Raw genomic sequence first — 14,578 nt, forward strand, 5'->3', positions numbered from 1 at the left:
ACTTAGTAAATTTATTGTTAATGATGTATAAACATAAAAATGTGTGGGGGTTTTTTGTATCTGAGAGGGGGTTAATCACACCATTTTTGGGCTGGGATGAAATCTAGTCACGCTTTCTCCATAATAGGCTGCACCTTACAGCTCTACCCAACCTGTAATCAAAATACTTCACTAATCACTGCATGAACAATACTGTAATACACATCATTAATGATAAATGCCATGTTTATACAGTATGGCACAGAGGACCGGTGAGGCTGGTTTGTTAGGAGCAGGCCAGATATCCGGAATGAATCAGCACATTTGTGTTCTTTTGTTTATGTATGTAATGACATGTGTTATTGTGTGTCCACCCTTATAAAAGGAGGCTGTCCCCCTCAGTCTGACATTAGTCTCCTCTGGGACCAAGCTGGTGACACTGACCTGATCTCTTTTCACCTGGTGAACCTGAACTCTGAGGTGAGACCTGATGGAAAGCAACATGGAGGGAAGGAGTTTTATGGCTGGAACGAAAATATCTGTATATCTGTATCTCTCTATATATATTGTCTGTAAACCGGCAGCATAATTAGTCTAAACCTTGAGATTAGTTCCTTATATTTACAAAAGCTGTATTCTGTGCTACTGTAAACACATGTTGCTTTGAGTATTTGTCATCCTCCCTTATAGTGCTGAGTCTGAACTTCTGACTTTATATTGTTAGCTCTTACCTGTTATTTTAAGCCTAACATTGCATGAATTAAACTAATGAACTGAATGAAACTAATTTACCAATATCAAGAGATTTCACAAGACTTGACACCATAGCGTCTGCAAAACTCTTTGCAGCAACTGAATTTTCTCTTCATCCTCTGTGTTTAATAACAGTAACTTGTGTTGTTGTTTTTTTTTAATTATTACTCAAAAGAAATATCAATCTTTTTGTCCAGCTTCAGCTATGGGTCGTCTGGATTGCGTCTGTGAAGCCCTTGGAAAAATGTTTGATGAGCACGCTGTTGGCGGCAAGTTGACCAGGGATCAGCTGAAGCAGCTGTTTGAGAAGGAATCTGACATGAAAGTAAGCAACTCAATGCTCTCACTTTACATGACATAGTTACAAATGCACATCGATGCATAACACATTCATTTGTTACCATGCTTCTTATTCACCATTCAGAAGCATTTCATGCTATCATAATATGTTCAGCAGGCAAAAATGGAGTCAGGTTGCTGTGAGAAGATGAAGGAATGGATGGACAAGAACTGCAAAGACCCGATGGATTTCAATGACTTCTGTAGTTGTGTGTGTATGGTGGCCTCCAACAAATACAGCAAAGGCCAACAAGGTGGCAGCTGTGGACAAGCCTGCAAATAAAACCTTTAAAGGATTGCCATCAAAACTGAAATGTGCAAATGTGATATGTGACACTACTGCCAATTCCATCTAATTTGACTTTACACTTTCCAAATAGTGTCCATTCAATACTTGCTGAGAAAAAAATAAAAGCTATGAAGTTTAATACGATGTGGGCTTCTCTGTCTTTTTATGGCTATCATTATTTTTGTAGAAACATTTGTGGAAGGAAAGAAAATATCTGTAGTATGTTCAGATACTGAGCATGATGAGTGCAAAACAGCCTGACACATGCAACGGACATGACAAAATATTGTCTGTAAACTGGCAGCATTGTTAGTCTAAAACTTGAGAGTAGTTCCTCTCATTTACAAGAGTACTATTCTGTGCTACTGTAAACACATGTTGTAATGATATATTCTCCAGCAACACATCTATGCAGCTCACTGTGACATGATGCCACAGATGCTGGATATGAACGCTGATGGACAGATGAGCTTAGAAGAGTTCTGTGTGTGTGTAGGATGCTCACGTTCCACTACATTAGGACAACACGCATGCGTCAATTCAACTTCTCACAAGTTCACATGTAAAACTTTGAAGACTTAACATCAAAATGTGTAAAGCAAAAATGTACAAATGGCATATGTGGCACCGCCCACTGATAAATCCACTCTAGACTCAGGGTTTAAAAATTGGTTTTCTCAGAAGTGTCCATTCTCTGCTTGTTGAGAAAAAAAGTTTTAATGGATGTGGGCTTCTTTGTCTTTCATGGCAATCACTGCATGTGTAGGAATTTGCTTTTCGTCTTTCCCTTGCCATCTGTTTGTACAAAACCACCTTTTTGCATCAGTTTGTTTGAAAGCAACTGAGTCAAATAAGGTTCATGCACGCTGACAGAACTTTTGGTTAAGCTTTGCTTCTATCAGACTGGTACCACCAACAGAGAGGACTCAGTAGCAGGACTCAAAAACACAAGGACTTTAATGAAGGTCGGTGAACAGAAAAACAGCCCAAAAAATGCAAGATACCTGATCAAAAACTAACACGAGGAACACACGGCTAGAACATGTGCTCCAAACTACAGAGACGAACTGCCACAGACAAAAAGGCAGCAGGTGGACTGAACACACAAGGGAGGAGAGGTAATGAGGGACAGGTGAGAGCAATCAGGGCGGGGCAGGTAATCACACAGGAGGGAAACACACAGGGGCAGGAAGTGAAGTGCCTGAAACGAGAGACAAGGGTAAGTGTCAAAATAAAACAGGAAATACTGACAAAACTGAAAACAAGGAAACATGACCTTGATGGGGACTTCAGGGTGCAACAGCTTCTATGTCCAGTGATTTTGGTTTCCTTTCAGACCACTTATCAAATTAATTATTGATAATGTATTAGCATAAAAATATGTGAGGTTTTTCTTTGTATCTGAGGGAGGTTTAATCACGCCATTTTGGGGCTGGGATGAAATCTAGTCGCGGTGTAGTTTTCTCCACAACAGGCTGCACCTTGCAGCTCCACTCATCTTGTAAACAAAATACTTCACAAATCACTGCATGAACATAAATACAGATTTCTCCAGTGATAAAGCCACGTTTAGCACAGAGGACTGGTGAAGCTGGTTTGTTGGAATCAGGCCAGATATCTGGAATGAATCAGCACATTTGTGTTCTTCTATTTATCTATGTATCTACACGTGTTGGATATTTTGTGTCCACCTTTATAAAAGGAGGCTGTCTCCCTCAGTCTGACATCAGTCTTCTCTGGGACCAAGCTGGTGACACTGACCTGATCTCTCTTCACCTGGTGAACCTGAACTCTGAGGTGAGTCCTGATAGAAAGATGTTCAGATACTGAGCATGACAGTGTTAGGCTAAACCTTGAGAGTAGTTCCTTTCCTTTACAAAAGCTGTATCTGTGCTTCTGTAAACACATGTTGCTCTGAGTATTTGTCATCCTCCCTTACAGTGCTGAGTCTGAACTTCTGACTTTTACTTTGTTAGCTCTTACCTGTTTACTTTAGCCTAATATTGCATGAACCTAACTGAACAATGTCAAGAGATATCACCCTAGTGTCTGCAAAACTTCCTCTTCATCCTCTGTGTTTTAAAAGCAGTAACTTGTGTTGTTGTTTTGAAAAATTATTACACATAATCAGTATCAATCTTTTGTCCAGCTTCAGCGATGGCTCTTCTGGATTGCACCTTAGAAGCCGCTATAAATTGGCATGACACCCACGCTAAAAAACTGTTTGACAAGCACGCTGTCGACGGCAAGTTGACCAAGGACCAGCTGAATAAGCTCGTACAGGAGGACTCTAACAATGAAATGATGAAAGTAAGCAACTCAGCACTCACTTTACATGACGTAGTTACAAATGCACCTCTATACATACTGTAGCACATTCATTTGTTACCATGCTTCTCACTCACCATTCAGATGCATTTCACGCTGTCATAATATGTTCTGCAGACGAAAATGGCAGCAGGTGGCTGTGAGAGGATGAAGCAATGGATGGAAAAGAACTGCATCAACACGATGGACTTTGAGGTCTTCTCTCGGTGGTTGAATATGGTGGCCTACACCAGATACTGTAAGGCCAAATGCCAACAAGGTGGCAGCTGTGCACAAGCCTGCAAATAAAACCTTTAAAGGATTGCCGTCAAAATCGAATTGAACAAAAATGTGCAAATGTCATATGTGACACTGCCTACTGCTAAATCCATCTAATTTGACTTTAATATTGTTTTTCAAAATAAAAACTATGAAGTTTGATATGACATGGGCTTCTCTGTCTTTTTATTGCTATCATTACTTGTGTAAGCACTGCCTTTATGAACCAAGGGATGAGAGTTAATCTGTTCTCACAGAATTTATAGCTACACACAAGAAATTAATTTGTTGTCACGGCGAAGAATGTGTCAAAACATGGTAAGAATTCTGTATCTGAAAGCAGGGGGTGGGTAATTACACCTTACTAGTAACCCACATGAGTAAAAAATAGTTTTTTAAAGTAAAAATGACTATTCATGTTCCTTTTTAAAACTGTACTCCTATTCTTTACTCCGGTTTATTTTTGAGCCAGTAATCTACTTCTTACTTCACTACATTGCTGTTTATACCTTTGTCACAACAAGTCTGCTGTTAAACGAGGAATGTGTGTAGGCAGGAGAGTGTGCGAGGAGCACCTTTACTGCAGATGCCACGTTGCCAGCTGGAAGCAAAGGTGGCACCACCTGTTTTTTGCCCTCGATGCAATGATAACGAAGCAAAACCCACAACAAGTCGCAGCTTCAAGAGACAATCCCTGACCACATCTACATGATGAGTAATTCATCAAAACATGGATACACATCATTTACTTGAGAGGAATTTTCTTTAATCTTCAGGAAGTGTGCACAGCGTTAGTTCAGGCAGCTCAGCTCACATCCCAGCTACATCAGCTGATCTCAAACAGCCCAGTAAACTGATGGAGCAGCTGACTGATGGAAGGGAGTCAGCTGATAGATCACATGATTCCTTTCTATGCAACCAACTGGCGAATCTCATTCAAGGTGCCCTATTTAAACTGCTCTGGCCTGCCTACTGTTGCTGCTTCCTCTGCAAGCCACTTTGCAACCTGCCTCCACCCCAGCTCCTCCTTTTCATGCTGTGTCTGACTTATCAGTGTGATTTCTATTTGTCATTGATGCTGCTCTGTTCTGTTCCTGGGGGTCTTCGCTGCTGCTCTCCCTGCCTTAGGCCTTGTTTACACGGATATCCCTGTTTACATGGAAACGCAGAAACGGCAGCTTTTTGCTGCAATTAGCATGCCAGGCCAGTAGGTGGTGATAAGCCATATGTCAAATACCATAGAAGAACGTTGTGCGCATGCATAGTGGTTTGTTGTCCTCTTGGCGCTAGTGATAAAAACAATGAAACTACATTTTAACATTATGTAGCATAGTTAGCTGCTATGCACTTACTACTATTGGGCACAGCAGACGTCTTTGTGCGCCGATTTAGAGGTGATGTTGATGCAGCAGTGCTAAGTTTGTAAGCTCGTCAGTAGTCCCAAAAGTGCTAACAAAACGTAAACAACCCAGCATATATCTGCCATTGTTGTTGTTGTTCCCGAGCGCCTAATGGGCATGCGCTAACTGGGTTGCAATTTCATCGTTAGATGTCACGTCTCCATAGAAACGGATATTTTTAAAAACTTTCACTTTGTTTTTTTTCGTCAAGAAAAACGCCGGTTACATGTAAATGATAGCTGCAAACGCAAAGATAAATGCCCGTTTTCAGAAATATACGGAACCGTAGAAACAGGCCCTTAACCCTATGGGCCCAAACGACGCAAAGTGCATCCAAATTCACACCTGTTCTTCTCTATGGATTCTCTCCGCAACCATTGACCATAGCGAGAAGCCACTCATATCACGCGGAACCGCAGCTTTCCAACAAGACCAAGCACTTGTTGGTAGTCCAACATTTTCACAAGGAAAAACAATGATAAAGTTACACTAAGATTACATTATGTATAACAAAGCTTTCATACAGCTTTGCACACACATTACTCTTGAATGGATTACTCACAAATGCAGGGTCGCACAGAAATGCCACACTCATCACATGAAAGCGAGGACCGGAGCTTTCCGATGATACCAAACACATCATTGTGCTGTCATCCCATCACGCTGTAAATACAGATCAATTGTCTACAAAATAAAAACCTGAGGAATTTCTTCACAATCCATTATACAGATCTTGTTATCAGCTACTTCATATAGTGAGGAATACTATTATTACTATTTTCCTATGATCTTAGATGTAAATATTGCATGTTTCCTTCAGATAAAACACATTTTTGACTTGTGAATGAGTCAATGGAATTTCTTGCAATAATGAAAAAATACTGGCAAACATGTCCGCCTGGCACAAACCACATGTTTTGGACAACTGTGAAGTGACAGAATGTCCCAGCATCATGGTTCTTATATTGCCAGATTCCAGAGAGTCTCCCCTCTTCATATATGGCAGAATATGTCATTTTCCAACTTGCTATGGTGAGATACATGCAAAAATGTAAGAATTTAGTAACACAGATTTTTTTTTCATTGATATAAAAATTGATATAAAATACAGGCACATAGAAGGACATGTAATGATGGCAAATCTGGTTAGCCCAGATTGTCCTGAAAAAACCCCCAAGATATAGCATGTGTATGTAGCCTTTATAATGACTGTGATATGAGTTTAAAAGTAAAGGCAGCAAAAATACCCCAAAAAAGGCCCAGGGCCCAAATTAAGCTTTCCATGTAGGCGCATGGAAGGGCAGACAGGTGTGCTCTTTCTGCCTCAGGCTTTCCACGCAGGTGCATGGAAGAGAGGTGTGCACTCGCCGCCTTAGGCTTTCCACGTAGGCCTGAGGAAAGGCAGAGAGGCCCCAAAACAGAGCCATACCGCCAAATATAATTCTGCAAATGCAAATAAAGTTTTCTTTGACTAAAGTGGTCCTGATTGAATTAATTATGTCTTTGTGGAGTAGAATAATATTTAGGGTTCATGCACGCTGACAAAACTTTTGTATAGCTCTACCTCCAGTCATTTTGGTTTCCTTTCAGACCACTTGAATTAATTATTGATAATGTATTAGCATAGAAATATGTTAACTTTTTGTATCTGGATGGCAGTTTAAGCTTACCATGTTTCTGGGATGAAATCTACTCACTGTGTAGTTTTCCATTTACACATTTTTTTTCACAACAGGCTGTATCTTGCAGCTCTACTCAACCTGTAATCAAAATAATTCACTAATCAGTGCATGGGCACAAATACACATTTCATCAATAAAAAATGCCATGATTATACAGTATGGCACAAAAACGTCAGTTGAAGCTGGTTTGTTGGGAGCAGGCCAGATTCCAGTGAATCACCACAGTTGTGTTCTTTTTTATGCACCAGTATCTACATGTGTACGACCTTGTGTGTCCTCATAAAAGGAGGCTTTCCCCTCAGTCTGCCATCAGTCTCCTCTGGGAGCAAGCTGGTGACACTGACCTGATCTCTCTTCACCTGGTGAACCTGAACTCTGAGGTGAGTCTTGATAGAAAGCAACTTTGCGGGAGTGAGTTATGTGGGAGGAAAGAAAATATCTGTAATATGTTCAGATACTGAGCATGACGAGTGCTAAACAGTCTGACACATGCAACGGACATGACAAAATATTGTCTGTAAACTGGCAGCATTGTTAGTCTAAAACTTGAGAGTAGTTCCTCTCATTTACAAAAGCTTTATTCTGTGCTACTGTAAACACATGTTGCTCTGAGTATTTGCCATCCTCCTTCAGTGTTGAGTCTAAACTTCTGACTTTTACATTGTTAGCTTTTACCTGTTATTATAGAAAGAGTTAAGGAAATCAAATTTCTTGGAACAACTATTGATGAAAAACTCAGTTGGAAACCACATATAAGAACCATACATTCCAAAGTATCAAGAAGTATAGCAATATTAAACAAAGCCAAACAGTTTCTAGATCACATTTCACTCCGGATTCTTTACTGTTCACTGGTTTCACCTTATTTAAGTTACTGTGCAGAGGTATGGGGCAATAATTACAAAAATACAATACATTCATTATTCACCCTCCAAAAAAGAGCAATAAGGATTATTCACAAGGTTGGTTACCGGGATCATACAAATACATTATTTCTACAGTCAGAAATATTCAAATTCACAGATCTGGTGGACTTTTAAACAGCACAAATATTATTCAAAGCAAAAAATAATCAACTACCACATAATATTCAAAAACTGTTCACTGAAAGAGAAGGGAGTTATAATTTAAGGGGTTTATTTAATTTCAAAAATTATAGGGTGTGCACAACAAAGAAGAGTTTTTGTATTTCTGTTTGTGGGGTGAAGCAGTGGAACAGTTTGAGTCAGGAGATCAAGGGATGTCCAAGTATGAAGTGTTTTAAGAAGATGTACAAAAATTTGATTTTCACGAGGTACAGGGATGAAGGGGATTGTTCTCCCTCAAAACAGTCTGGCTGCAGACCTCCACTCTCAGGACCCTTCCTTGCAGACCTGCACTGTGAGGTCTTCTCCACTCTCGGACCGGAAGTTTATTCAAAGCCTTTCAAAATAAAAGCGGGTATACCGGAAGCACGTATTTGTCGTTCCCATGTGAATATACTTTATTTCTTGGGGCTTTATTTTATGTATATAATGTAAATATGTTTTAAAAGCGAGTATACGAGAAGTAGCCTACATATTTTCTAGTTTTCCGTGTGACCATACTTTAATTCTTGGGGCATTATTTTATTTCTAAATATGTAAATATGATTTATGTGTATTCATGTTCAATTAAAAAGATTTTTCAAAAAAAATAGCATGTTTCCAGTTCAAAAATAAAATGCAAGAAAATCAAGACCAAGATAAAAGCCAAACTATATATATGTGTATATATATATATAATGTATGTGTATGTATAAGAAAATACAAAACGGCATGACCAACTAGGGTTATTCTGCTGATAATCAATGCAAACTAGAAGTACAGCTATTGTTATGATCCCCTTAAAACATTATTACCCATTACTGCATTAACTTACTCCAGACAGTATTTTGATTTAATTGGCTAAAAGGACAGCTGTTAGTTTAGTTTGCACTGCATATTCGTTTTGAAACAATACATCTGTGTAAATGCACCCTAATGTATGATGGCATAATGCTTCTACACTCCAACCTATTGCTGACTTTTCTTTGCTTCTATACTATTATTTATCATTGAAAATGTAGCCTCCTGCACTGTTGGACCCATTTACATATTGATTTACTCAATTCTTTTACATAGGCATATATTATGTGTTTACAATTCTTACACCTCATCATAATTTCAATTAGTTGCTTAATATTGTTTGTGCTATGTTCTTACCTTGTGCTGTCGGACCACATGGATTTGCCAATGGAGGATGTAAGGGTTGATTAACTTAGTTTTGTGTATTCAATTCATTTAATTACTGAATACCTAGTTACATGACCCAGATAGCCAATAACCTCTGTTACAGGAGAAAACAGTAGACACAAAACAAACTTTCAAACTTTTTATTACTCTTTGAACTCGCAGTATGCCATGTACCCTCTCTTGTCCATAATTTCCTCACAGAAGAGCCACATATCTTCAATGTTATAAAACAGAAACTTGAAAGGCTCCAGAATTAATTCTTTATCGTCGTCATTCACATCCAGGGTGGCATCAAATAGGTTTGCCAGTTGCTGCACAGCCTCCTCAGTACATGTGCCATCCATGCTTAGAATGTCAGGCATCTCCACCCTGGCTGCAAACAGTTGTGGGTTACCCTGCACCCATTCCGCTGCTTTTTTGCAGTGATCCACAATTCGGCCCACCGTATTGGTCTAAAGAAAAAAAAAGTGTCAGCTTTTTGTCAAGGCATGAAAGGTCATCTCACAAAATTTAACAACATGGAACTGGAGATCAGGCCTACCTCTTCTTCAGTTGTCTCCACCTCCTGCACAACTGGAGCAGCCGTTTGGTGACACCTTTTCTTCCTCTCTTCAGCCTAAAAAGTATTATTAAATACAAGCAAAGGTCACAAAGTCAGTTTACGAACCATGTCCTGGGATGGGAAACTTGACATAAGATTGACTGAAAACAACTAACAATGACTGAGAAAAAAGGACTGCAAACTGACCTCAGTCATGTCATCCAATTTTCGCTTCAGTCTAAAAACTGGTGGCACCTCACCTGCCAGAAGGGCTTTTGACATGTCTGTCCAATGGGCAAACTTCTCAAAACAGTTTTACAGCACACAGGGCAATGATAGTGTCCCTGATCTCTGCAGTTCAGTCCACATCTGCAGATAATTTTATCTAGAATAAAATAATGCCAAAAAACATCTTAGATAAGGACCAATGACAAGTACACACTATAAGTACTGTTTATACTCTCTTTCTGGGTGCGAGTATACACACACCCCATATCAGCAACATTCTAAAGTTTTCAACTTTTCACTTAACTTTTCATTTTCTGCTAATCATTTGGCTCACATAACTCATGTAAATTTTGACTTGCAGAGCAGAGAATCTGATTCTTAACTTTTTCTTTTTTGAAAGTGACACTCGATAACCGTTTAGGCAGTGATGGACAGTAACGAAGTACATCTACTTGAGTACTGTACTTAAGTACATTTTTTGAGTATCTGTACTTTACTTGAGTGTTTGTTTTTTTGGGTACTTATGACTTTCACTCCACTACATTTCAAAGACAAATATTGTACTTTTGACTCCACTACATTTTTAGGAAGGCTGTAGTTACTTTTTGACTAAGCACATCTTTGAAGTCAGCTGTTGCTGTTTTTTCTTTTCTAAAATGCAACTGGCCACACGCTGTGTTCCTCACAGAAGGTAACCAACCACAGTACCTGCTCTCAACTGGGAGTGGAAATACGTCATCCAGGTGCGCACTGTAACAAAAGCATGCAAGCTCTCCCTCTTTCATTCAAACGAAAAAACAGTAATGGCAACGGCAGGAGAAAGACAAAATTAAATCTCAAGATCTTATTATAATTATTAATTATTCCAGGTAGGCTTTTAATGTTGGATTGTTATCGGGGTGAAAAATACCACATAATTAATGTACATACTGCCCCTGAAGCCAGAATGAAATCTGTTATTCAACAGACTTGGAGAACTGAGCTGTCCTTTTTGCTTTTGATTGCATTTCTATGCTGAAGTTTTTATAGGTGTTTCTATAGGCTTTGTGTAGCAGAGTGGTTCTACAAGCAAGTCAGTGCATCATTAGGTGGTTTCAGAGAGTTACAAGGTTCTGTAAATGCATCATGAAAACAATACAGCAATGTATTGATATTAGAAAATGTACTTTGTAATTTGTACTTTTGATACTTAAGTATTTTTAAAAGCAAGTACTTTTGAATACTTAAGTATTTTTAAAAGCAAGTACTCTAGTACTTTAACTCGAGTAAAATTTTGACTGAGCAACTTTCACTTGTAGTTGAGTAATATTTGACCAGGAGTATCTATACTTTGACTCAAGTACTGGGGTTGAGTACTTTGTCCACCACTGCGTTTAGGGTACATCATTCCCCTTTTACCAGCTAAACCACAACCTGCCAGAAGTTAGTAGCATTGGCTCATACTTATGAGTACAAACACACAGACAAGTACATTATGCTTACCTTTAAATAAAATGCCACCTTTTTTATGTGCCTCTAAGTGGCTCTGCAGCTTGGACAATTTGGCAGGTTTGAACTTTAGGCACAGTGGACAATGGAATTGTGTGCAGCATGTCTTGCAGCGTTCAATTTTGGGCGTGGTGTCGGCTTTTAGGATCGAAATATGCATCTGTAAGAGACAAATTATGTCGTAATAAGTAAAACAAAATTATACAAAAAATATATGGTGACTCAGTTTTCTTGGTCTTCTAGCAGGAAAATGGCACATTTAAGTGAGCACTATCGCGTGCACAAGACGACTTCAACAACAAATTATTATACAGTGGAAACCACTTCATGTTGTAGTGATCATGGATAACGTTACTTATCAACCGCTTATATGGATCAAAATGCCCGGGACAGAATAATTTCTATGCAAATGCTGTTTGCAAGTTAATCCCATAGATATATCTAAATAATACATAGAGTGCATTTAGAGGCTAATCCTTAAGTTAACCAGGTTAGCGCTAGCCACCGTTAGCCTAACTACGATAACAACGCTACAAACTACCGTAAAGTCCAAAACTCGATTCTTTCAAATTAATATAACTTCACAGGGCGATGTATAGTGTGCAACGTAATGTTCTAGTGAATAAAGGCTGTTTCTGTTTCTTCGTATAACGAAAAGTTGTCACTTGACTTTTACTCACCTTGTTATCGCCACACTTCACAGGGGAAACGATAAATACGTGCTTCCGGTATACTCGCTTTTATTTTTGAAAGCTTCGTATCAACTTCCGGTCCTGAGAGTGGAGGAGACCTCACAGTGCAGGTCTGCAAGGAAGGGTCCTGAGAGTGGAGGAGACCTCACAGTGCAGGTCTGCAAGGAAGGGTCCTGAGAGTGGAGGTCTGCAGCCAGACCCCTCTCGATTGATCACAGCTGGGTGTTATGTATTTGTTTACTTTATTTGTTCTATTCTGAGTTACTGTCTATCTGTTTTGATTTTGTTTTTCAATATCTGAATTAAATATTTAGATTAGTTAAAATAATAATTAATATTACAGTATATATATATATATATATATATATATATATATATATATATATATATATATATATATATATATATCTCAGGAAGCTAGATAAGCAATGTATATTGACTTAGGAAGAGGGGTGGGATTAAATAAGTTTTTTACTTCAGCCGACTCCTTTTCGGACATGTAAACACAAGACCACTTAGTGCGTCTCTGTTCCTTTTTTGTTTTTTGTTTGTATTGTAAATTGTTTGCTTTTGTAGTATTATTATTATTTATTTATTTATAGATTATTTTTCTAATTCAGTGGCTTTACACTTGTTCTTGTTACAAATACTGTTTTTGTTTTGTTTTCTTCTGCTATTTATTTATTCATTTGTTTGCATGTTCGAAATAAAGATTACTAAACTAAACTAACCTAAACCTGTAAACTTCAGCACATGAATCTGATTTACCAACATCAAGAGATTTCATAAGACCTGACAACATAGTGTCTGCAAAACTCTTTGCCACAACTTTACTTTCTGTTTATCCTCTGTGTTTCAGAAGCATTAACTCATGTGTTTCTTTTGGTATTACTCAAAATCAGTATCAATCTTTTTGTCTAGCTTCAGTTATGGCTCGTTGGGGGTGGCCATTGTATTTTACGACTACGTTGACGGATATGGGAATTTAAACAACGTGAGAAGAAGGAGGCTGTTTCAGAGAGAAATTGCAAACCCCATATTCCTAGTAAGAAACTCAACACATTCACTCTACATGACACAGTTACAATTCACACTGAAATCTATACATAACACATTCACTTGTTGTCATGCTTCTTATTCATCATTCAGATGCATTTCATGTTGTAATTATATGTTCTCCAGCAAAACATCGCTGCAACTCACAGTGACACGATGCCATGGATGATGGATGCGAACGGTGATGGAAAGATGAACTTTGAAGAGTTCACTGTGTGTGTCCGTAGGATGCTCGTCTTACACTACAGGAGGGTGGCATGCATGCAACAATTACACGGCTTCTAAGTTTGCATGTAAAACTTTGATGAATGGCATATGTGGCACTGCCTACTGCTAAATCCACTCTAGACTAAAAATTGGTTTTCAAAAAAATGTCCATTCAATACTTGTTTAGAGACAAAAAAAAATAAAAATTGTGATGTTTAATTGGATGTGGGCTTCTTTGTCTTTTTTGGCAATCACTGTGTGTGTAGAGGAATCTGCTTTTCCTCTTTCCCTTACTATCCATTTGTATAAAACCACCTATTTGTATCAGTTTGTTTGAAAGCACTGCCTTTATGAATTTAGGGAATTGGGTTAATTTATTTATACACAATTTAGAGCTTCATACAAGAAATATCTTTGCTTCCACAGCCAAAAATTTGTGACAGAACAAACGGTTCTGTATGTGAAAACAAGTAATGGGTAGTAACATGTTACAAGTAACGCACATGGGTCAAAAAATGTTTTTCCAAAAAGGAACGAGTACTTTTAATGTTCACTTTTTAACAGCACTTCTAGTCTCTACTTGAGTATATTTTGCAGGCAGTGATCTACTTTTTTCTTTACTAGATTTGCTGTTTAAAAACTTTCTTACAACAAATCTGTTTTTTTACCACAATTTGATGATGACGAAGCAAAACCCACAACAAGAGGCAGCTTCAAGAGACAATTCCTGACCACATCTGGCCAAAGTTTTTACACCAAAATCTAAAAAAGTCAAAAAGAGATGATGAGTAATTTATTAACCAGTGACTTTATCACTTATCCTTGAGCAGCTTTTTCAAATGGTATTTTTCCCCTTTACTTGAGTCTTTTTTTTTATGGGAGTAAATGTACTTTTACTTGAGTGGATATGTTCAGTCATCTCAATTTCAGGTGAGTACATCTAAACTCACTTACAGTTCTTGAGAGAACAGGACATGCTTGTGTGACCAACAGTGTGCTGGCAGATGGCACTGAAACCAGGGGTGGGTGGTAGGACGTTACAAGTAAGGCACATGAGTTAAACGAGTCTGCCTTGAATGTGAGGAT

General features: G+C 38.4%; 3 long non-coding RNA genes across 3 annotated transcripts; 2 read left to right on the top strand and 1 right to left on the bottom strand.

Annotated features, from left to right (window-relative positions):
• The first annotated feature begins 361 nt into the window (after window positions 1-361).
• Window positions 362-1,467, top strand: LOC126391868 (uncharacterized). The gene is made up of 3 exons (XR_007570125.1): window positions 362-459; window positions 930-1,057; window positions 1,187-1,467. It is a non-coding gene; the product is annotated as an uncharacterized LOC126391868 (long non-coding RNA).
• Window positions 1,468-3,110: 1,643 nt separating this feature from the next.
• On the top strand, window positions 3,111-4,006 carry LOC126392293 (uncharacterized). Its single transcript, XR_007570159.1, has 3 exons — window positions 3,111-3,157; window positions 3,510-3,670; window positions 3,806-4,006. It is a non-coding gene; the product is annotated as an uncharacterized LOC126392293 (long non-coding RNA).
• Window positions 4,007-9,651: 5,645 nt separating this feature from the next.
• On the bottom strand, window positions 9,652-12,320 carry LOC126391901 (uncharacterized). Its single transcript, XR_007570129.1, has 5 exons — window positions 12,218-12,320; window positions 11,532-11,697; window positions 10,029-10,206; window positions 9,822-9,896; window positions 9,652-9,732 (listed from the first exon to the last, which is right to left on the bottom strand). It is a non-coding gene; the product is annotated as an uncharacterized LOC126391901 (long non-coding RNA).
• Between the last annotated feature and the right edge of the window lie 2,258 nt (window positions 12,321-14,578).

The sequence above is a fragment of the Epinephelus moara genome, chromosome 6 (genome assembly GCF_006386435.1).
Source record: "Epinephelus moara isolate mb chromosome 6, YSFRI_EMoa_1.0, whole genome shotgun sequence".
In the NCBI taxonomy this organism is placed as follows: domain Eukaryota; kingdom Metazoa; phylum Chordata; class Actinopteri; order Perciformes; family Serranidae; genus Epinephelus; species Epinephelus moara.